The 26,673-nt window shown below is 34.6% G+C and overlaps 1 protein-coding gene across 2 annotated transcripts in view; it reads left to right on the forward strand.

Annotated features, from left to right (window-relative positions):
* Positions 1 to 26,673, forward strand: part of LOC131804779 (ATP-binding cassette sub-family G member 8) — a 113,422-nt gene that overhangs the window by 58,974 nt on the left and 27,775 nt on the right. Inside the window, exon 3 of one of the 2 annotated variants that reach the window (XM_059127960.1) lies at positions 17,914 to 17,964. The exons of the other annotated variant lie outside the window; for it this stretch is intronic. The gene's annotated coding sequence lies outside the window, so the exon portion shown is untranslated. The remainder of the gene's footprint in view (positions 1 to 17,913; positions 17,965 to 26,673) is intronic. 2 annotated transcript variants of the gene reach the window in all.

Raw genomic sequence — 26,673 nt, forward strand, 5'->3', positions numbered from 1 at the left:
TAATGAGAACTGTCGAAATCAGTTCAACCGTTCTCGACATATAAGAGATCTTTCAAGCATATCTTCTTTGATAGAAATATATATCGCACATATTTTGCTATATATCCGATTTGTTGGATGTTAACATCAATGTAAAGGTCAGAAGTAACCTTGTCATGGCTTCGTGATTTCGCCGGGATTTAAAATATTCGCGGTTTAATGAAAAATTTTGAATTTTTTCAACACAAAATATATGGTCTATTTTACCCGCTAAATATTATCCGATGACCACTCAAATTGGTAGGCTTCTTCCCCGCCCTAAGCTCTAGCTACATGCGAAATTCCGCGTCGATTGGTCTATAATTGCGACCTGTATAGATACTGCACAATCCGAATTTTTTTCAGTATTTTGTCCATTTCAACCCCTAAAAATTTGGCGATCATCTCCAAAAGCAATAGGGTTCTATTCTGGCCCGACCCCGACCTCCATTCCAAATTTCGTGAAGATCGGACCATAATTGCGACCTGTAGAGTGATTACAAATTAACATGGACAGACGGACGGACGGACAGACGGACAGACGGACGGACGGACATACATAGCTAGATCGACTCAGTTCGGCGAGCTAGGATGATCCATATATACTTTCCTATGTGGGAAACCAATATTTCGTGGTGTTACATAATTTTTGGCCCAATCAAACTTATAATACCCCCAACACATAGTGTTGTAGGGTATAAAAATATTCACAAATGATAGACTGAAAGTATAGCTATTTTTTCTAGATTTACATCAGAAGTTATAGGGTGTGGAAGTTCCGTCACTTTTTACATTATTGAAAATATTTGAGTTATGATATTTTGGAAAGCAAACATTTTCGGGGCAAACTTTTTTTAAGGCAACAATATTTCGAGATACATTTCGCACTACTTGTCTTAGAGCTTTCTAAATTTACAGAGAAATTTCGATTATTTTCAGAATCTTGGTTTACAAAATGGGTCATGTCCGTCTACTTGAAATAGTCCCTAAATAAGGATAAACCCCGATTTTAAGTGTTGTAACATTTTTACCGTATTTTCCATTTAATTTCGCCACATTTGGTTAGCAGGGTTTAGGGACTATATCAAAAACTGGACCAAACTGAAGAATTATAAGACTATTTCAAAAATTATGAAATGTTTTCTTGATTTTTTGAAATTGAGATATTTTCTCCAATGAGAAAACATTCGTTGTCCAGCAGTTTGTAAACAAACAAAATGATCGTGTTTACTTGCCAAAGAGGTCAGCTGAAAATGTGCACCTTCGATTGGCCACCAGAACTCAAGCGCCGGTCATGGTGATGGTGTGAGCCGCCATAACAGCCGATGGTCGCTCTCCTCTCGTATTAATCGACCGTGGCATCAGAATAAATACCGAATATTATGGCGAAAATATTCTGGAGGGTGAATTAAAGCCTTGGGCACGCAAACATTTTGACCGCAGTCTTTGGATATTCCAACAGGATTCAGCAACATCGAACTCAGCACGCGCCTCCCAAGAATGGTTTCAAAATGAGGTCTGTCTCTCGAAGAGAGTATCCGATTTGGTCCAAACTTGGTACATTGTAATATTATTATCAAACATAGATCGAGTTCGCAAATGCCCAAAATCGGTCCACTCCTTCTGGTCGAAATTTTCAAATATTTTTTTTTCTTGCACAGAAAGAGAAAATATAATCCGATTTTGCTGTGAATTTGCAAATCCTAATATTTGCATCAGTGCTAGGTCAGGTGCGAAAATGCAAAATATCGGCACACTACCTCAAGTACCTCCCTCACAAAGGGTCAACATTTTGAATAAGTATGACTCTTATAAAATGTTAGGTTTAGAGTCCGATTGTCTTCAAATTACACACATCATAATACCTTTATTAACCCAAGGTCTAGTGTGAAGATGGAGTATATCGGTCCACTTTTTCTGATACCTCCCCCACAAAAGGTCAAAATTTTGAACATCCGTCAAGCTCGTAAAACGCGAAATGAACACCCGATTCCATTCAGACTTGACAAATCTCAACATTTCTATCAACACAAGACCTGTCATAAAGATGGTAGAGATCGGATTACTTCTTCTGGTACATCCCCCACAAAGCGTCAAAGTTTTGAATAACTTAAACGATTATAAAATCCTAATTAAGCATTCGATTTTCTTTATATTTCACACTCACAATATTTTAATTAACCCAAGCATGAATATCCATGAAGCTCATAAAACGCAAAATTAACATCGGATTCCATTTGGACTTGGTAAATCTCAATAGTTCCATCAACACAAGATAAGATGGTAGAGATTGTATAATTTTTTCTGGTAACTCCCTCACATAAGGTTCCAGATTTTGAAAAACAAAACAATCAAAGAAAGCGAAATTTCACTCTACGAACACTTCTCACATACAAACATTTTCACTAACACAATATCTGTTGTGTGGATGATATATATACGAACCCCTTGTGGTACTTCACCCACTGTCATAGCTCGCGAAACAAGTCAGCAATTCTTCCCAACTTGCTATATCTAAATATCGCTCTCAACCGTAAACCTAAGATAAATATGGAATTTATGATTTCGCATAAAATTGGATATAAATTTTCGATTTTCTTGTAATTTGGCCCATTCTCATATTTTTATGTGTATTAGATAAAGTATGAAAATTGAATACTTCCGTCGACTATATCTGTTACCTCACACATATTTTAATATTTTCTAAAAATTATCACATACCTATCTCATATAAGGTGAAGGAAGTAACCAATATAGTCCAAACTTGGCACATCGCAATATTTATATCATATTTATTTAAGATCGATAATAAATGGACAATATTGACCGATTCCTTTCGGAAACTACTCCATATAGGGTCAACAATTTAAATAATCCCAACAGAAGTCAAAATATATTTAAAAAATCGAAAATTGGCTGAGGGTATTCATATGTCGGCAAAACCGACTGAAACTTTTTAACTTGTTAGTGCCTCTTTTTGTACTAATTTTCAGAAATAAAAACTTATATCTGGTATAATTTGAGAATTTTTACACTAAATGTATGGAATTGCAAACAAAAAACATCGTTTCTAGTTCTTTTTTGTAACTTTAATACAAAAATCCTGCAATATCACCCACCAACTCCTACATACATGAAATATTTCAAATTTCAAGCTATTATTTTCTGTTCTACTTCCACAAATGCGGGAACAACATTTTTTTCGCTAAAATTTCGCTAAAATCATCAAAATACCGAATATTGGGGGATACGGTATATGGGGGCTATACGAAGATGTAGACCTACATGACCCATTTTCTGTTTTATGCTACAGTATCTATTACGAACTTCAAATACCAAATTTGAAATGATTCCGTTAAATCAAAATACCGAATATCGGGGAGTACCGTTATATGGGGGCTATATGAAGACGTGGACCTACATGGCTCATTTTTTGACTTAGGCTGTAGTATTCATTACGAACTTCAAATGCCAAATTTAAAACAATTCCGGTAAATAATGTTGCTAAAATCATCAAAATACCGAATATCGGGAGGTACCGTTATATGGGGCTATATGATAACTTGGACCTACATGGCCCATTTACGAACTTAACCTGCCTACTGGCAAAATATAAATGTCTGCAAAAATTTAGCCTTCTATCTCAATTTGTTCGAAAGATAGCGTGATTATAACAGACAGACAGACAGACGGACATGGCTAAATCGTCTTAGAATTTTACGCTGATCAAGAATATATATACTTTGTTGGGTCTGACATGAATATTTCGAGGAGTTACAAACGGAATGACAAAATTAATATACCCATAGTATGGTGGAGGGTATAAAAAAATTCTTATCAGAATTTAATTAAAATATTCTCATTCACTTTTTTTTCCGTGTACAAATGTAAATAATTACACAGAAGCCAGCATTTTTTTACATTCATCGCCTGAATCACGAGTTGTGGCGTTTACGATCGACGACTGGTGTGACATGCCCACATTCTTTTGTGGCTGCTTGTTTCGTTTTTTGTTTATTTTTTATATTTTTTTTGTTATAGGTTTCAATGAATTTGAAAATGAAATTAACACAATTTGTTGGAAACAAAGTAATACGTGAAAAAAAAATAAAAATTCAATTAACTGAAAAGCAAAAGAAATTAACAAACAATTTTTATGAAGTCTTAACCGATATTTTCTGAGAACTAAATTAAATTTTTATTTTTTTTTTTAAATTTTTAATTTTTTATAGAATTTCCAATAATAGCTAATTTAGGCCTCCAATATTTGAAAGGAACCTCAGGATGTTTTTGTAAATACATTAGAAAGTTTGGAAAGTTTTGTCGCATCATATCACTTTTTTCATTTATCAAACAATTGTTATAACTCAAAGGCGTCGATTTAAATATATAAGGCGATTTTTTATTTTTAGCGACATCAAATGAAATTATTTGTACGGTCTCCATATCTTGAATTGTATTGAGCTTTTTTGTCCTACAAATAAATGAGTTTCAAAAAGTATCCACTTTTTAAAATTAAGACACCTCTTGAGTGTATTTTGTATTTAGGCTCTTTTGCTTTTTACGCCCATTTACATTCTTCTAAACCTAGGTATGTACATATATATGTGCTGGTAATAACAAATAATCTACCCACATATCAAAACAAACAAAAGCGCTGAAACTGAATTGAATTTTTAATGCGCTTACGAACCTCTGGCTATAATATAATTTTAAGAAAAACAACTATTAAAACTTCATATTGAGTTTCATTGAAAAAATATTTGGAATTGTTGGTAAATTAGTCAAAAAAACAAAATTGCATTAATACATATTTAAACAAATTACAAAATAGATGTATACCCTCAGCCAATGTACGATTATTTGAACATATTTTGACTTCTGTTATGATTAGTTAAATGTTTAATGTGCCAATATTGGCAATTTCGTATCGAACCTAAACAAATATGATATAAATATTGCGATGTGCCAGCCATGGACTATATTGATAACTTCCTTCACTTTACATGACATATCTATTTTGACTTGAAAATTGTGACCCTTTGTGAGTGAGGTACCAGAAGGGGTTCACAGATATTGTATATGCTAAAATGTTTGTATGTGAGAAATTTGAAGAGAGTTGAATGCTTATTTCGCTTTCTTTTTCAAAATTTTTAGCCCTATGGGCAGGTAGCAAAAGAAATGGTCCGATCTCTGTCATCTTTATAATAGATCTTGTGTTAATGGAAATATTGAGATATACCTGGTCTTGAATGGAATCGGATATTAATTTCGCTTTTTATGAGCTTCAACGATATTCATGGAAATAATGGGATGTGTGAAATATAAAGAGAATCCGATGCTTATTTGGGATTATATAAACGTTTTGATTATTCAAAACTTTGACCCTTTGTGGGGAAGGTAGCAGAAGAAATGGTCCGATCTCTACCGTTTTTATAACAGATCCTGTGCTGATAGAAATATTCAGATGTGCTAAGTCTAAATGGAATCGGATACTAATTTCGCGTTTTATTAGCTCAATGGATATTCAACATGTCTACCTTTTGTGGGGGAGGTACCAGAAGGGGTGGACCGAAATATTCCATCTTAGGACCAGATCTTGGGCTTATAAAAATAGTGGGATGTGTGAAATCTGAAGACAATCGGACTCTTACATCACATTTTATAAGAGTTCTAATTATTCAAACTGTTGACCCTTTGTGGGGGATGGAGTGGGCCGATATTGTCCATTCCGCACCTGTTCTAGCACTCACACAAATATTAGGATTTGTAAAGTTGGAGCAAAATCGGATTATCGTTTATTTTTCTGTACAATAATTTTTTTTCTTTGAAAATTTTGACTTTTGGTGTGGGAGGTACCAGAATTAGTGGACCGATATATTCCATTTTTACACCAGTCCTTGGGTTTATAAAAATATTCGGATGTGTTAAGTTTGAATACAATCGGACTCTTACATCACATTTTATAAGAAAGTGAGATGTGTTGCATTCAACCAACTTCAGGCCAAAAGTGGTTAGAGCACTCCAGCATTTAAATGTGACTAAATCTTTTGTGTCTCGTACAATCGCTCGTTACCGTGATACTGGTAGCCTGACGTCAAGGAAGTGGATGGAAGAAAACGGCAACATCAGCAGAAATGGTTCGAAAAGTAAAGAAGCGACTTGATCGAAACCCGCGTCGCAGTGGCCGAAAAATGTCTCTTGAGCTGAACATATCGCAATATTCCATTCGGCAAATATTGAAAAATGAGTCATTGAAATTCCAAAAAGTGCAAGAACTTACACCGCAACAGAACAGAAAATAGGCTCAAAAGAGTTGCTTCGCTTGGCCGAATGTAGTGAACTGCCGAATTTGGTTTTCTCCGATGAAACAAAATGATCGTGTTTACTTGCCAAAGAGGTCAGTTAAAAATGTACACCTTCGCTTGGCCACCAGAAATCAAGCGCCGGCCATGGTGGTGTGGGCCGAATATGGGCAACAGAATAAATATTATCGCGAAAATATTCTTGAGGGTATATTAAAGCCTTGGGCACGCAAACAGTTTGACCGTGAACCTTGGACTTTCCTACAGGACTCAGCACCATCGCACTCAGCACGCGCCGCCCAAAAATGGTTACGAAATGAGTTTCTTCGCTTCATTTCCAGCGCACAATGGAACGGTTGGATAATTGTGCCTGTAGTATCTTGGAAAGCATGGTTGGCACTAAAAAATACCAAAGTGTCGATTACCTCAAGCAAGTGCTTCGCAGGGAATGGACCAAAATACCGCAGAGCAACGTGTGACGGTTTCTTTGGCCGTTTGAAGGCCATAATTCGTGTCAAAGGTAACCATTTCGAACAAACATGATTTTATTCAATTAAATTAAAAATAAAAATGTAAAAATTATGGCGTTTGACTTTGTTGCAGTTTTTTTATCTCACCCTGCATAAGAGTTCTATCACCTTTTTTAACTCCATAGACTAAATTTTGTATTTGTAACGTGTATATTCCTATCTTGCAAAAATATGCAGTATTTTAATGAGTTCTATTTTAAGATTTAACCTAAAATATATTTTCAACATTGTTTCAAAAATAGTCGCACTTTTTTAATAATATTTTTTCGTGCAATCATTTCAGGTGTCCTGCCATTTTCTTAGGTTATATATTTTAATTCCAAAAACTAGTTTTCCTTGATGCAATTGAATTCTTGGAATTCAACAATCAAACTGTGCTAGAAATAAACATTCATATGAATAAATTTAGTCGACGACTTTCTGTCCAAACAACGGTGATTTAAAAGAAACCAGTTCGTTTCTTAAGTCTTTTGTTTGCAAGTCGCTCACCCTCTCTTCTTAGAAAATAAACAGTTTTTGTTTTTCCTTTTTGCATTAAATTATTGGCCACCAAACTATTGAAAACATTCACACAATTTACTATGCACTGTACATTTTTTTCTTTCGTTCGTGATGAAAACTTTTGACATTTTAACCTGGTTTGTTGTTGTTTTTTGGGAAAGCTCAACCCGAATCCACATGTACCCAATCCATTTGTAATGTTGACATGTTGATTTCATTCATTAGATTGACTGTCATTGCGTGACGTCTTAGTTCAATGCGAACCCTTAAAATGCTATCTAAACAAGTCATCATCATCTATCACCAGACCATACCTCACCTCTTCCCTCCTCACCCATACAGGCATTTTGAGGGCAAGTAGTTATGGCTGCATTCTCTACGAATTTGTGACTGACTATTAATTTCAACGTGAACTAGTACTTCGTAGTACTATTTATTCGTCGTCTTCGGCTTCTTCTTCTTTCTCTTCTGTTGCTTTGTTATGAATTCTTAAGTTGAATGACATAAATTCAACGGTAAATTACAAGAACAACAACAACAACACCGGCAACTGTAAATAAATAATGTGGCCACCACGAGGCTTACGCGTTGTGTTTTTGTTGTTGTTCTTGTCTCCGCTTCGTGATGTCTGTACTTTGTAATTTTTTTCTTTTTATTTTTATTTCATTTGTCTATGAACTTCACATTTAAGAAGAACATGACTTTTGAGCAGAAGTAAAAAGTAAGCATAAAGCCCGCATGCCAACATCACGTATTTGACGAACATCGATCGCGGTTTTCTTTTTTTCTACACCAGACGGTGATGAGTCATTCTCAAATATTTGGCGATATTTGTTGGCACTTGGATTTATATACAACTCTAAAAACCCTCTGTCATCAGAAATTACATGATTCAAATGAAAAGAAGTATAAAAGCTTTAAGTTCGGCCAGGTTGAACTTTGAATACTCTCCACCATTCGGAACGAATTTGTCAATTTCCAAAAAAAATAAAATCCGTTAAAAAATCTTAAAAATACCAAATGTATCATATTAGGGTCTTAACGACGACGTGGACCTGCATAGGCAACTTTTTTGGTATTGGGTCAAGGAATAGAGTTGGAATCCCCAAGTTTTGGTCACTGTACCAAAATTGTTTTAAAAGTACTAAATGGTATTAAATTGGGTATTGGATAAAGGGGTTGAGTTGGAATCCCGAAATTTGATATTGAGGTCACTGTTGGTTTCTAGGGTTTACATATGGGGACGTTAAAATAGTTGTGGCCTAAAATAATTGGATGTGGCTCCACTGAGCAATGGTTCTACTAATATTCTCTTCGGTGAACATCAAAATGATAGATTTTAAAGAATTTTTGGTGTAAAGGATAAACATTTTCCTAATATTCCTTCCGAAAGTGGAAAAATTTGAATGACATATAAAATCTAAAATATCTGAAATTATAATTCAACGTCTAAATTTTTAATAAAAAATATGTAAAACTAAAGAAATTGTGGATTTTTATACCCTCCATCATACATAGTATGCAGGGTATATTAAGTTTGTCATTCCGTTTGTAACTCATCGAAATAATAATTTTAGACCCAACAAAGTATATATATATTCTTGATCAGCGTGAAGTTCTAAGACAATTTAGCCCTGTCCAACCATCTGTCTGTCCGTTTGTTGTAATCACGCTAGAGTCAAAACGAATTAAGAAAGAAAGCTAAAACTTAGCACAGATCTATCTTTCGTCTGCAGGCAGGTCAAGTTCGAAGATGGGCAATATCGGTCCATAATAATATTGTATAGCCCCCATACAACGGTACCCTGACATTCGGTATTTGCATGATTTCAGCCATATTTTTCAACGGAATTGTCTGAGAATTCACATAAGGAGTTAATTATAACGGTACCTCCGATATTCGGTATTTGGATGATTTCAGCCATATTTTTCATGGAATTATCTGAAATTCTACACAAGTGTTCTATGTGAGTACTTTACCCCCTGAAAGATAATTGTCTTTATAGGTCCACGACATCGCATAGCCTGCACATAACGGCACCCCCCGATATTCGGTATTTTGATGATTTCAGACAAATTTTTATTGGAATTGTCTTAAAATCCATACAAGGTGTTCCTTCTGAGTACTTTAACCCCTAGAAGAAAAATATCTATTTCAGTATAGCGCTCATATAACTGTATAACCCAGATAGTCGGCATTATTCACCGAAATTGTTTAAAAGTTCGGAACAGTTACTACAGCCTATGACGCAAACTACTTTTGCAGGATCACGTTTTCGTATAGCTCCCATATAACGGTTTTCATTTGAGCAGTTTTTCCGACGGAATCTTTTTGAAATGTTTTCAAGTTTATTTCCAAATGATGGAGGGTATTAAAAATTCGGCCCGGCCGAACTTAGCTGCTTTTCTACTTCTGAGTCCTAAAAAGGCCTACCGCGAACTGTTGGAGCGAATCTAAAATTTTAAATTGAACTTTTCGCAGACAAAATAGCTACCACTAGTCAGGCTTTAAATATTTTCATTCTCTCGTTGCAGAAGGTATCATCAGCAGTCTACAAATTTGTTGTTGTATGCCAAATCATAAAAACAGATTTTTGCAGCTTATAGCATATTTGAAGCCTATTTTTGTTTCCATGTTTTATCGCTCATGTTACATGTTAATCCTTACATGTGTCCACAAAATTTGGTGTTCATGTAATTTCCGAAACCAACACTCTGTCCAAGGCACAAGGCAACCTACACAAAAATGTCTCTGTGTCCGAGATTTTCATGAAATGTTACAAATAATACAAACAGTTATGCGCTGACATATGTCGAGTTGCAACTTGCAACAATGTTGTTGAAAACATGTCATTTCCGATAGGTCTTTTCAACACTTTATGGACATGGAAATATTTTTGTAAAATTTGCAATACAAATCTGTAAATTGTTGTTAGAGTGTCATATATTTATGTTTTCTCGGCCACACACAAATATCGAATCTGTGGCATAACATCGTTCAATTTGCTGCCACAAACAATTGACAGACTAGCAGATGGTTATCTTATTTCGCTTCAAACAACATTGTCTGGTGGTTAACTGAATAGTTGGAGCAATTTATTTTTTTTTCTCCTTTTGCAGAGGTTTTTTTGAATCCATTTTTATAACCTCCACCATAGCATGGAGGGTATATTAAGTTTTTTTCATTCCATTTGTAACACCACTAAATATACATTTTAGATCCTACAAAGTATATATATTCTTGATCAGCATAAAATTCCTTGTCGATTTAGCGATGTCCGTCCGTCTATCCGTCTGGCCGCCTGTGAAAATCGCTCTAGCCTCCGAACGAAATGAAGTAGGCTGATAAAATTTTACTTAAATGTGTATTATGTTTGCAGCACTTTTGGTATTGAAAATGAGTCATGTAGGTCCACCTTTTGCTATAGCCTCCATATAGCGGTACCTCCCGATATTCGGCACTTTGTAGATTTTAGCGAAATTTTTCACCGAATTTTTTTCAAATTTGGTATTTGAAGTTCGTAATGGATACTACATCCTAAGACAGAAAATTGTCTGTGCTGGTCCACGTCTACGTATAGCCCCCATATAACGGTACCTCCCGATATTCGGTATTTTGATGATTTTAGCGACATTATTCAACGGAATTCTTTCAAATTTGGTATATTAAGTTCGTAATAGATACTACAGCCTACGACAACAAATTGTCTATGCAGGTCCACGTGTTCGTATATCCCCCATATAACGGTACCTCCCGATATTCGGTATTTTGATGCTTTTGGCTACATTATTCAGCGATTTTTGTCAGGTTTCGCATTTGAATATTCTAATGGTTTATGACGAAAGTTGCATATACAGGTCCATGTCGTCGTACAGACCCTAATATAACAGATATATTCGGTATTTTTAAGATTTTAACAGAATTGTTAACGGATTTTATTTTTTTTTTTTTTTGAAAATTGCCAAAATCATTCCAAATGGTGGAAAGTATTTAAAGATCAGCCCGGCCAAACTTACAGCTTTTTATACCCTACACCACAAGGTGGTCAGGGTATTATGTCTTTGTACATTTGTTTGCAACAGGCAAAAGGAAACCACATTCTCAGTCGATTTATGCATGTCCGTCTGTCCGTCTGTCCAAGTATTTTTATAAACAAAGTACAGTTCGCATTTATTGCCCTATCCAGATGAAATTTGGCACAAATCATTTGTTTGGTCCAAGGACGAACGATATTGAAATTGAAGATAATCGGTCAAAATTTAGATATAGCTCCCATATATATCTTCGTCCGATTTGCCTTTTATTGTGCACCAAACGTGTAATATCAGCCCGAATAGTATGGAATTTTGCACGTACAACCAAATTAAGCCTGAAAATAAGTATGCCAAATCGGTTCAGATATAGCTATAGCTCCCATATATCGAAATCGGTTCAGATATAGCTATAGCTCCCATATATATTGTTCATCCGATTTGTTATTTTTGTCCTCCGCAGCCGTAATATGCACTCTGTAACAACAATATTTGGGGAAATGTATCAAATATAGCTCAGAAATACATTAGCTAAATTTTATGGAGATCGGTTCAGATTTGGATATAGCTCCCATATATAACTTCGTCCGATTTGCCTTTTATTGTGCACCAAACGTGTAATATAAGTCCGAATAGTATGGAATTTTGCACATACGATCAGATTGGACCTCAAAATAAGTATGCCAAATTTGATCGAAATCGGTTCAGATATAGCTATAGCTCCCATATATTCTGTTCATCCGATTTGTTACCCACAGTCGTAATATGCACTCCGTAACAACGATATTCAGGGAAATATATCAAATACAGCTCAGAAATATCTTTGTCAAATGTTATCGAAATCGGTTCCGATTTGGCTCCCATATATATTTTTATCCGATTTCAAATTAATTGTGCACCAAATGGGCAATACAAGTCCGAATTTAAAAGATACAAATGCTTCGGCATATTTTGTCCTTTGTCCTTTAAATTATAATTATAATCATAGCGTGTATGATTGAATACTCCCATTAAAACGTTTAATTGTTATGCGGAGCTCTACTAAATTAGCAAAGTGGTGTAGGGTATCATAAAGTCGGCCCCGCCCGACTTTAAGACTTTCTTCGCTGGTTTACTTGTTTGTTTTGATATTTATTTGATTTGTTTATTTGTCTTGATTTTTATTATTTCCATTTCGATTATGAATTTAATTTTCCTTTTAATTTCTCTCTTCTCTATTAAAAAATAGAGAGGTTGCAAAACAACATATGTGCGTGTGTGTAAGTGGGTGTGGGTGTGGGTGTATTATCAAAATGTAAGTTGCGTGTTTTTCTGCCGTTTATCAAACTTGAAATGGCGTTATGCAATGCCAGTTTCAGCTGGTGAAAATTTTATTTTTCTTTGCAGGCTATAATTAAAAGTATTTGGACAATAATTATTAACCAAAAGATATACAGAAATTACGAAAACAAAAAATGGAGCCACATTATTATGTAAAGATTTACATGCATTCTACAAACTTCTTAAATTTCGAAATGAAATCAAAAGACTTAAGAAACAAACTTTGAAATGCATATCCTCTTCCCAAAGGTGGGTTTACTCTACCAAATTTACTTGTAGCTAATCAACACTAATTACTCAACACATTTCATTTGTTTTATTATTGTTTTTTTTTTTTTTTTGGTTTTTTAAACGATTTATTTGTTTGACCTTAAATGTCTTGTAAACACCACCACCGAAAAAAGAAAAAAAAAACAACACTCCTACGCAAAACTATAGCAGCCACAAAATGCTCGATGCTTGCTTGGCTAATTAAATGGCCGGAAATGGTATTCTTCATGGTTTGTCAGACAATTGTCGGTCGGTTTGCTACTCCAAATGCAATCCCCCCCTTTTTTGGCTAACTAATGCTGTGAATTCTTGTAAATTGTTGCCAAATTTTTGCTGTAGATTGTTTGCAAATTAACACGCTACGCATTGCGCCATCTGTGGTGGCTTTGTTTCGCTTTATCTTGGGGGGATGTGTAATAATGCCCCACAGGAGGAAGAGCATGGAGATTTACTCAAATTGCAAATTGAAAATTTTATGTAGTTTGCAATTAATTACAACAACATTTTTTGGCTGGGCAATTGCAAAACTTTGTCTTACCAACAAACTAAATCCTCCACAAGCTTAAATGAGCTATGACAAGCAGGCAGGCCGGTATTATGCGTTAATGCATTTCCTCTTTAATGCCAATGTGTGTCAGCATTGAACTGACATTTTATAAATGAATATTTTTGTGTGTCACACAGAGTCAATGAAGGTTTTTTTGCTTTGTATGGGCGTTGGCAATGAAATACCGAAACTTAACGATTTTAAACGACAGAGTGTATGAATAAGTGTAGCTATAATCTAATGATTACATTTTTTAATATTTTATGAATGTAGCAGCAAGTGCCCGTTACTTCGTCTGTGAAAAGTCTTCCTTAAAATTATAGATTTGTTCCAAAAGTTCGCGTTGGAACAATTTCAACGACTCCATATGTGAACCACAGAAACAGATTTCAAAACGGGATACATCTCTCCATCCTAGATACAAACAGTGATCAATACAGAACAGTACTTTTCCAACAATTATAGTACACATTTTCAAAACAATCTTTCATACCAACCAACAGAGAAATCAATATCGAAATTTGAAAATTCCAGTCCCATCCTTTCCGAATTTTATCTCTATCCCTTTAACCAATACCAAATACAGGGTGAGATAAATAAACTGCAACAAAGTCAAACGACATAATTTTAAATTTTTTCTTTTAAATTTTATTGAATAAAAGCAAACAAAGATTGGAAATAGCATCAATTTTTAGAATAAATTTAGATTTGTTCATTGTTGCTCCACGGTATTTTGGTCCATTCCCGGCAAAGCGGTTGCTTGAGGTGATTGACACTTTGGTATTTTTTAGTGCCAACCTTGCTTTCCAAAATACTCCAGACACAATAGTCCAACGGATTGGTATCCTAATGAATCGAGGAACCTCATTTTCTAACCATTCTTGGGTGGCGCATGCAGAGTGCGATGGTACTAAGTCCTGTTGGAATGTCCAAGGTCTGCGACCAAAATGTTTGCGTGTCCAAGGATTTATTCACCCTCCAGAATATTTTGGCGATGATATTCGGCATTTATTCCGATGCCACGGTCGATAGGCTGATATGGCGGCCCACACCATCACCATGGCTGGTGCTTGAGTTCTGGTAGCCAACCGAAGGTGCGCATTTTCAGCTGACCCCTTTGGCAAGTAAACACGATCATTTCGTTTGTTTACAAACCGCTGGGTAACGAATGTTTTTTCATCGGAAAAAATCAAATTCGGTAGTTCACCAATTGCGGCCAAACGAAGCAACTCTTAAAGTCTTTTGAATCTATTATCTTTCTGTTGCGATGTAAGTTCTTGAACTTTTTGGAATTTCAATGGCTTTACCCCGAGCTCATTTTTCAATATCTGCTGAATGGAATATTGCGATATGTTCAGCCCACTTGCCATTTTTCGATCGGGTTTCGGGTTTTTCGGATTTCGATCAAGCCGCTTCTTTACTTTTCGAAACATTTCTGCTGATGTTGCTGTTTTCTTCCGTCCACTTCCTTGACGTCGGGCTACGCTACCAGTATCAGGGTAACGAGCGATGGTACGAGACACAAAAGATTTATTCACATTTAAATGCTGGAGTGCTCTAACGATAGCCACTTGTGGTTTTCCAGCCAAATATAAAGAAATCACACTATCACGCTTGAATTCTATCCCGAATAACTTTTTTCTGAAAAATTCTCACCAAAATGCCATTGTACGCGTGTAAACAATATAATGAGCTGTCACTGGAATAATTCTAACAGCTATCGGACGAGTGGCTTAGAAATGACAGCAGTCTGAAATTGGTTGCAGTTTTTTCATCATATACAGGGTGAATATTAAATATCAATATTCTTCACCCAAAACCAAATTTATTCTATCCCTTCACCAAATACCAAATATAGTAACATTCGCTACTTTTTCGTTCGTACATTTCCAAAACCACCTTCGTATGTCCAGGGTACATATGAATATCGATCCTAATAACAAATGTCAGATTTTAAACACATATAGTACACAACCTCTATATCATAAATCTACCATCAACAAGGACTCTAACTTGCACAAAATTTAGTAACATTTAGTACTCATAAGTACGAATTTTCAAAACTTCCTTTATACCCCAATCACAAGTACGAATTTTCAAAACTTCCTACATGCCCCAATCATGCAATCCATTATTAATCTTATTTCCAAGTTTCAACATTCCAGCTTTATCGGCTCGCCCAAATCGAAATTATACCAAAAACTCATAAGTACAAATTTTAAAAACTATCCCCAAATCCCAATTCTACACTCCGTCAATAATGTTAACTTCAAAAGCTACCTCTTTACATTGACTCTACTCCTAATTTCAATTTTTTAGCTCCAACTATTCACATGATTCGAAATGGTATCAAATGTAGTACACTTCCTTTGGTACACTTATCCTACACTCCATCAGTGACCCTTATAGTTCTAGCTTTTCTGGTTCGTCATATTTACTAGCTTTTAGTACTTTTCGTACCGTTCTGGTACGAATTTTCACAAACCCAGTCTAATCTGACACCTTCTAACCAAGAGTGACGCTCACCCAAAATTTCAAGATTTTAGGTTCACCCGTTTTGTCTGGCCGTTGATGAATCTTTAAGTCAGACATTCAGTCAATTAATTTACTATTTTATTAATATACTAGCTGAACCCGGCGCGCTTCGTTACCCCTTTTGATTTTATATGCATTCAAAATTTTATTTACGAATATATGTTGGTTAAAAAAAAATAAAAATTAAAAAAAAATTATTGCACTACATTAATGCGTAAATAACCAAAACCATTAGCAAAACAGGAACATGACATACATACACGAAGGGTTTGTCCTTCGGATTTATTTATTTCATAGCAAATACTAAGCGTGCAGTAAACTGCAATCTTTTGAAGTTAAGTGGCATTTCTATTGCAATTAGTGAATTCGAGATAGCAACATACTTCGCCGTAATAATCGTATTTCAAATCAATTGTTGTGTTGTTTTTTAGTGTTAGCCTAAGGCGTTGTGGGTCAATGGTTCTTATTAAAATCATATCCCAATCTGATCCGATTTAAATATAATTTAAAAAAAATACTTTTACACCAAACTCCGCCAGACCTTTCATATTTCGTTGAAATTAGTGCGTCAAATATGTGAAATCGGCCGATAATATATATACGGGAGCTATATCCAAATCTTAACTAATTTCCAATTAATTTGTCACATTTATTATTGTAACCAAATTCCCCCACACATTCTGAATTTCATTGGTATCGGTCATATATTTCATGTTTGGTGCATAACATGTATGAAATCGGCCGAAATATATATATGTTAGCTATATCCAAACCTCAACTGATTTCAATATAATTTGGCAATTTTTTCTGGTGCCAGATTTTGTCTCTCTCGCTTTGGGTGCATCAAATATGTGAAATCGGCTGAGTATATATATATGGGAGCTATAATCAAATCTGAGCGTATTTGAATATAATTTGTCAAACTTATTTTTGTACCAAATTTAGCCACTCATGCCGAATTTCATTGGAATCGGAAATACGTATCGTGTTTTGTGCATCAAATATGTGAAATCGGCGGAAAATATATATGGGAGCTCTATCCAAATCTGAACCGATTTTAATATAATTTGACTAATTTATTTTCTAATCAAAATCCCGTTACATATTCCAAATTTCTTTGGAATCGAACATACATATCGTGTATGGTGCATAAAATAGATGAAATCGGTCGAAAATATATATGAGAGCTATATCCAAATCTGAACCGACTTTAATATAATTTGACAAATGCATATTTGTTTAAATTTCCGCTACACATTCCAAAGTCCATTGAAATTAGAGATACATAGCGTGTTTGGTGCATCAAATACATGAAATCGGTCGAAAATATATATGGGAGCTATATCCAAATCTGAACCGATTTCAATATAATTTGACAAATTTATTTTCGGATTAAATCCCGTCACACATTCCAAATTTCATTGGAATCGAACATTCATATTGTGTTTGAGGCATCAAATGAACAAAATCGGTCGAAAATATATATGGGAGCTATATCCAAATCTGAACCGATTACAATATAATTTTGCAAACTTATTTTTGTTCCAAATTCCGTTACGTATTCCAAATGTGGAGACCGTATATTCAACCAATCAATACATATGTGCATATAAAATCTAAATTTTTGGGAGGTACCTCCGATTCTGATGCTATATCTCCAGTTCCAAGTGGAAATTCAAAAATGTATATAGCCTATGTTACTTTCAGGCGATGTTGCAGTATATATGGAAATTTTCAGGAAAATCTATTCAGCGGTTTTCGAGTCCATAAATTACAAACAAACAAACAAACATACAAACATTTTCCTCTTTTATAGATATAGATATAATACATATTTTCTTTTCTTTTTTTACAGAAATTATAACACCCACTTCACTTCAAACTACTCTATATCTGAGAAGTGACGGTATGTACATGTTTCAATTTACTTAACAATTTTTTGGAAATTTTTAAAAATTTTGAATAATATACTGGCCAAATTTTTAGAAAATATTAAATCTACATTCATTTTTAATTGTTTTTAATTTTAATATAATCTAAAAAAGTAGATTCGTCAAAAAATTAATTTTAGACGTGATCAATTTAAAATTGTGTGTCAAAGAGAAAGAAATAATACTGTTATAAAAAATAAAAAAAAACTATAATTGTACTACAACGAATTTAATTTAAAATAGTCCACCAACTGTTCATATTCGTCACATTTATGCTATAATATTTCTAATTACCCCACAAAAATGTTTTTTATTTCAAGGAAAAAAAATCATCTGTGAGAAATTCAACCAGGCGCACTTTCGCTCTTAAAAGACAAACACTTCATTTCAGACATTTAAAAAAAAAAACAAATACAACAAATATAAAAAGCAAAATATTCACACACACATACCACTTGATGCCATTACATTTAACCACATTTGCACGTCAATTGGTCAGAGGTGATGTAAAAACGCTGAAATTGAATTGAAGACAAACAGAAAGACATGACAAATTTTAAATGCTGACTAAATCCGATGACAAATAGATGAATGAATGTACAGCGCGATAATAGATAGACAAATAGACAGACAGATGGCGAGAGAGAGAGAGAGATTGTATATAATTACGGTTGTAATTTTTACGACAAACAAACAAGTGAAAATTGTTTGACATCAGAGGTCAATGCTACTTTTGGTTTGCTTCATCAAATTGTGGCGGATTTTTAAATGACAGTTAACGAAAATTTCAGGCATTTTTATAGCCTCAGCCATATGACTATGGAGGGTATATATCATTTGATACGGCGTGTGCCAAACGTGCCACATTTGGAGTCGATATTAAGGTGTTCGTCCATCCGTCTGTTTCTTTGCCCAAGAGGAGTATCCGATTTTGCCCAAACTTGATGCATCGTCATCTTATTGTGAAACTTACATAGATTTCGGAGATGAGCAATATAGGTCCTCCTCTTTCCTCCTCCTTCTGGTACCTCCCCCACAAAAGATCAAATTTTCAAAGATCGAGAAACGGTCATTTGATTTGCAAATGTGCAAACTTTGCAAATCCCAATATTTTTGTCACCGCTTGGACAGGTGTAAAAATAGAGAATATAGGCCCTCCCCTACAAAGAGTCAAAATTTTGAATAACCCAAACAATCATAAATTTCACACAATGCTATATTTCTACTAACGCAAAACCAGGGGAGCAGATGGAAAATATAAGACCACACCTTCTGACTCCTCCCCAACAAAGGGCCAAAATTTGGAATAATTGTAACTCTTATAAAATGTGAAATAAGAGTCCGATTATTTTCAAATTTCACGCATTTCAATATTTTTATTAATAGAAGATCTGGCATGAAGATAGGATATATCGGTCCACTTCATTAGAAAATATATTTTTGCCATTTTATATGGGAATCGGTTCAGATTTGGATACAGCTCTCATATATATTTTCGCCCGATTTCATGTATTCGATGCATTAAACACGCTGTGTATGTTTGATTTCAATGAAATTTGTCAAATTATATTTAAATCGGTTCAGATTTGGATATAGCTCCCATATATATTTTTGTCCGATTTCACATATTTGATGCACTAAACATGATACGTATGTCCGATTCAAATGAAACTCACCGTGAGTGATTAAATTTAGGACAAAAATAAATTTGCCAAATTTTATTGAAATCGGTTAAGGTTTGGGTACATCTCCCATATATATTTTTCGACCGATCTCATGAATGTTATGTACCAAACACCATATGTATGTCTTATTCAGAATGTGTGGCGGAATTTGGATACAAAAATAAATTTGACAAATTAATTAGAAATCGGCTAACATTTGGATATAGCTCCCATATATATTCTCTGCCGATTTCACATATTTTATGCACCAAACACGGTATGTACCTCCAATAAATGTAAATTTTATCAAATTATATTGAAATTGTTTCAGATTGAAATATGATTTTATTAAGAAGCATTGACTCACAACGCCCTTGCAATGATATAAGGCTAAAAGTAAACAGGAAGAAAAGCTGTAAGTTCGGCCGGGCCGAACTTTGAATACCCTCCGCCATTTGGAACGAGTTTGGCAATTTTCAAAAAAATAAAATCTGTTAAAAATTGTGTCAAAATCTTAAAAATACCGAATATATACGAAGACGTGGACCTGCACAGACAATCTTCTGTCATAGGCTGTAGTATGCATTACGAACTTCAAATACCAAATTTGAATCAATTCCGGCGAATAATGTCTCTAAAATCGTCAAAGTACCGAATATCGGAGTTACCGTTATATGGAGGCTGTACTAAAACCAAAAGTCCTGCAGACATAATATACATTTGAGTAAAATTTATTTCGTTCGGAAGCTAGAGTGATTTCCGCAGACTGACAGACGGACGGACATCGCTAATTCGACATAGAATTTTATGCTGATCAGGAATACATATACTTTGTGGGGTGTAAAATGTATATTTTGAGGTGTTACAAACGGAATAACAAACTTAATATACCCTCCATACTATGGTGGAGAGTGTAAAAACTACTCAAAATTTAATTGAGGGTATGATTATTACAGGAAAGTATGTTGCTACCTCGAATTCTCTAATTGCAACAGAAATTCCTTTCATGCTGTTCCTGGCATGTTCAGGCGTTGGAAGACCGAGCAATTCATTTGTTTACACATTACAGTATAAATAATAACGTTTATAATTTTGGAATTTGTTTTATTTATATTTTTAACCAACATATATTCATATATAAAATTTTGAATGCATATAAAAGCGAAGCGCGCCGGGTTCAGCTAGTATCTCTCATAAAATGGGAAATTAGATTAGTCAGATTGTCCTCAAATTTAAACATTTTGAATAGCCCAAACGATCATAAAAGCGAATTTAGTATCCAATTCTGTTGAAATTTCACAGATTTCTTTCAATATTTCTTTTAACTCAAGGCCTGGTGTGAAGATGGAAAATATAGGGCCACTTCGTTTGGAACCTCCCCACAAAGATTCGCGGTTTGTTTAACAGTTCTTCCAAAAAATTGGTTGTGCATGTCTGATCTTCCAAAAAAAACAGTAAGTTCGGCCGGGACGAACTTTGAATGCCCTCCGCCATTTGGAATGAATTTAGAAATTGTCAAAAAAAGAAAACTAAATCCGTTAAAATTTTTGTTAAAACCTTAAAAATACCAAATATTGGGAGATAGCGTTATATTGGGGTCTATACACAGACGTGGAACTGCATAGGTAATTTGTGTCTTAGTCCATTACAATATTCATAAAAGAAACTTGAAACAATTACGGTGAATAATATGGCAAAACTCCAAATTAGGGAGGTTCTGTTATATGGGGGCTATTCGAAGACCTGAACCAGCATAGGCATTTTTCTGTCACAGGCAGCAGCAGGAACTTCAAATATGAGATTTTAATGTCGCTAAAATAATCAAAATACCAAATATAGGGAGGTACCGTTACATGGGGGCTTTATGAAGACCTGGATCTGCATAGACAATTTTATGTCACAGACTGCAGTACCCATTATGAGCTCCAATTACGAAATTTGAAACAATTCCGCTGAATAATGTCGCTTGAATCCTCAAAATACCGAATATAGGGACATACATGACCAATTTTATGTCACAGGCTGCAGTACCCATTGCAAACTTTAATTAAGGACAGACAGAGGGTATAAAAATACACCAATCTTATAGTACTAAGAATCCTTGAAAAGTATATTTAAAAAAAAACTCACTCGATAATCCTTTAAAAATAATGTTTTGATAATTCACACCAATAGCCGTGATAGTGATTGATTTAAAAATCCAAGTTTATTTTTCAGTAAGTCCTAAAATATAAATATCGGTGTACTCAGTTACTTGATAAAAAAATATCTGCCAATTTCGCCTGTCTTGTTTTCTCCCTTAATTACTTTGGAGCCCACCCAGCCAATAAAATTGAATTGCCAGTGATTTGTCTACATTCCAGAGAAAATTTATTGTCCACAGTGAAATGTTGTTTATTTAAAAAATGAAGAGAAACAAGAAACAAAATAAAACTTGTTTGTATTACATTTACAACAACGTCTGATGGGACAACTCTGTTAGTTTATGGTTTTTGTTTTTGGTTTTTTTTTTTTTGTCATGTCTAGTCAGTGCTATTATAATTCCAACTTTACTCGTGTTACAAGTCCCGACCTTAGCAGCAAGAGAAAAAAAACGACACCTCTAAAACACGGCTTTACAAAGATGTTTTCTCTCGTTTTTTGCGACATACATTTGTCCATTCCATCAAAACGCTTTGCCACGTTTAGACATGTTTCGTCGATATATTGTGGAATGACATTACAACAGGCATGAAGTATGTGTGTGTGTGTTTTTTTAACAGTCTGATATGTTAAGTACATGTCTGTGTGGGACAGTATGACTATTGACAGTTTGTTAATGTGTATACATTAAAATTTAAATTGGCTAATTAAATGTCTATTGTTAATTGTTTGAAATTTACTTTCTTGTAAATACCAGGTTGTTAGTTATTATATTTTTAACTATGATAATACCATAGTTGCCAGATTATTGCCGGAATTGCAAAAATGAGGATTTATTTTTTCTCCATTGAGAACTAATTCTCCTACGGACACAAAATTCTCGTCTTAGAGCATTGTTTGCATCATAAATAAATCTCTCCGTCTCTAAGATATTATTTGTGGAAAAATTACTCATTCTTTGACGAAAGAGTTTTTCCTACCATTTTTGAAGAGGTTTTAAATGAAAACAAGTAAAATAGTATCAGTCGGTTTTGCCGACAGATGTATACCCCCAGCTTCTGTTATGAACGTGACAGATTTGGACTATATCGACTACTTCTTGTACTTTATATGAAATATGTGCACATTTTCGGAAATATGCGTCAGGTAACAGATACAGCGGACCGAAGTATTCCATTTTCATACTTCATCCAATACAGATAAAATATATCGGTATGTGCAAAATTTGAAGGAAATTGAACATTCGTATCAAATTTTTTGCGAAATCATAAATTCCGACAAATTACATATTCATATCGGAATACTGGTGAAGAGAAATATTTAGATATAGCAAGTTTTTAAGAATCACCGACTTGTTTCGCAAGTTATGACAGTTATAAGTTGGCAGATCTTGTGTTGATGAAAATATTGAGAAGCTCCTAGTCTGAATAGAATCGGATGTTAATTTTGCGTTTTATGAGCTTCATGGATACTCCAAATTTTGACCCTTTGTGGGGGAGGTACCAGAAGGAGTGGACCGATATATCCCATCTTCACACCAGATCTTGAATTAGTAGAAATAATGGGACGTGTGTAAAATGAAGAGAACCGGATGTTTATTTCGGATTCTTTGCTCGTTTTGATTATTCAAAACTTAGGTTCTTTGTGTGGGAGGTACCAGAACGAATGGTCCGATCTCTACCATCTTTATAAAAGATCTTGTGTTTATAAAAATATTAAGATGTGCTAAGTCTAAATGGAATCGGATGTTAATTTAGTGTTTTAAGAGCTTGATGGATATTCAAAATTTCGACCTTTTGTGGGGGAGGTACTTGATGGAGTGGACCGATATTATCCATTTTTGCACCAGACCTAAAGCTGACGTAAATATCAAGATTTGCAAAGTTGGAACAAAATCGGATTATCGATTCTCTTTCTGTGCAGAAAAATATATTTTTTAAAAACTTGATCATTTGTGTGGGAGGTACCAGAAGGAGTGGACAGATATATTCCATCTTAACACCAGACCTTGGGTTATATTAAATATTGGGATGTGTGAAATTTGAAGACTATCGGACTCTTACATCACATTTTATGCGAGTTGTAATTATTTAAAATTTTGACCCTTTGTGGGGGAGGTACCAGAAGGAGTGGACCGATCTTGTCAATTTTCATACTTGACCTAGTACTAACACAAATATTAAGATTTGCAAAGTTGGAACAAAATCGGATTATCGTTTCTCTTTCTGTGCAAAAAAAAATATTTTTTTTTCAAATTTCGACAATTTGTGGGGGAGGTACTAGAAGGAATGGACCGATATATTCCATCTTAACATCAGACCTTGGGTTAACATTAATATTGGTATGTGTGAAATTTGAAGACAATCGGACTCTTATATCACATTTTATAAGAGTTGTAATTATTCAAAATTTTGACCATTTGCGGGGGAGGTACTTGATGGAGTGAACCGATATTGTCCATATTCACACTTGACCAAGCACTGACGCAAATATTAAGATTTGCAAAGTTGGGGAAAAATCGGATTACCGTTTTTCTCTTTCTGTGCAAAAAATAATTTTTTTGAAAATTTCGAACTTTTGTGGGGGAGGTACCAGAAGGAGTGGACCGATATTGCCCATCTCCGAACTCGATCTAAGTTTGACAAAAATATTACGATGTACCTAGCTTGGACCAAATCGGATACTCCCTTCGAGAGTTATCGTGCGCACCAGCCTGCCAGACAGACAGACGGACGGACGGACATCGCTAGATCGACTCCAAATGTTCTGAAACGGATTTGGTCCAAAGAGACCTAGGGTTTAAAACCGTCATTTCGACTAGGCACGTTTTGACCGTATCAAATGACATATACCCTCTGTAGCCATATGGCTAAGGGTATAAAAAAGTAAAAAAGCAGTAAGTCCTGTAGGGCCGAACTTTGAATACCCTCTAGCATTTGGAACGGATTAGGAAATTTTCAAAAAAAAAAAAAAATAAAATCCATTAAGCCATAATCAAATGCGAAACGTAAAAAATAGCCGATGAATAATGTAGATAAAATCATCAAAATAACGAATATCGGGAGGTACTGGCCTGGTCGGGAGACCTGTACAGACAACGTTCTCTCATAGGCTGTAGTATACATTACGAACTTCAAATACTAAATTTGAAACAATTCCGGTAAATAATGTCGCTAAAATCATCGAAATCCCGAATATTGGGAGGTACCGTTATATGGGGGCTATACCAAAATATGGACCTACATGACCAATTTTCAATACCAAAAGTCCTGCGGACATAATATACATCTGAGTAAAATTTTTCAACCTACTTCATTTCGTTCGTAAGCTAAAGTGGTTTTCATGATGGATAGACGGACGGACATCGCTAAATCGACATAGAATTTTATGCTGATGAAGAATATATCTACTTTGTGGGGTACAAACTTAACAAACTTAAAGACGGACATCGCTAAATCGACATAGAATTTTATGCTGATGAAGAATATATCTACTTTGTGGGGTACAAACTTAATATATACCATCCATACTTTGGTGGAGGGTATAAAAAGTGCTCACTTGCTTTGATGCTAACTTTAATTTATCTTTATTAATAAAAGAGTAAAGAAATTGACTGACTGATTCAACGATTAATCAACTCCCAGACTAAATGGCTAGAATCTTGTCCCCTTGGTCCGAAGGGGTCAGATAAGTTTTTGGAAGTTCGTACTTGAACGGTACGAAAAGTATTAAAAATACCCTTTGTATTTGAGCTAGAACTCTTAAATTTGGAATGAGGGTCACCGATGGAGTTTATGATTGGTTTGTCAAAGGGTTTTTGGAAATTCGCACTATAAGTGTACGAAAATTATTAAAATGTACTACATTTGGTACCATTTCGTATCATATGAACGTTAAGAGCTTTAAACTTGAAATTTGGAATGGGAATCAAGGTTGAGGAGTAGAGTCGGTGTAAGTAGGTACTTTTGGAAATTTGTACTCATGTATACAAAAAGTACTACACGGTACTAAATTTAGTAAAATTTGAATTTGCAGGAAATGATGGAGCTGGAATCTTGAAATTATCTATCTGGCGGAGTGTAGGACTGGGATATGGAGGTTTTTAATGAAATTTGTACTTATGTGCATGAATAGGACTAAATGGTATTAAATTTGACACAGTTTCGATTTGGGTGAACCAATAGTGCTGGAATGCTGAAATTTGCAAATAAGATAACTATTTTATTGTAGGACTGAGTGAGCAGTTCTGGAAATTCGTACTTATGTGTACTAAATGGTATTTAATTTAGTACAGTTTAAAGTTTGGGTGAACCGATAGCGTTGGAATCCTGAAATTTGAAATTAAGATTTTTATTGAACTGTTAAATGTCGGTAGTTTCGATAATGGTGTCAATATAGGTGGTAGCTTTGTGATAAAGAGGTGGCTTTAGAAATTTGCACGAAAAGTACTACATTGTAAAATATATTGAGCACTTTGGCATTGGTTTAACAGATTGTGCTTGAAATCTGAAATTTCATATTAGGGCCGCTCTTCATGTGCTGCCTGAATATATAAAGGTTGTTTCGAAAATGTGTTCCATAATTGTACGAAAAGTACTAAACGGTACTGTTTTAGGTATTTGGTTGAAAGGATAGAATTGAGGGAATTGTTGACATCTGCAATTGAGATATGGAGTTGGTTTTGGAATTGTGTACAAAAAGTACTGAATAGTACTAAATTTGGTTTTATGTAAAGGAATGGAGCTGAAATCCTGAAATATGATACTAAAGTCTTTGTTAATATTTTGGATTGAAACATATAGGTAGCCTTCGAAATGTGTACTGTAATTGCACGAAAAGTACTTTTCGTTGTACTAAATTCGGTAATGAGTGAAGGAA

Source organism: Musca domestica, unplaced genomic scaffold (genome assembly GCF_030504385.1).
Source record: "Musca domestica strain aabys unplaced genomic scaffold, Musca_domestica.polishedcontigs.V.1.1 49, whole genome shotgun sequence".
NCBI classification, from domain to species: Eukaryota; Metazoa; Arthropoda; class Insecta; order Diptera; family Muscidae; genus Musca; species Musca domestica.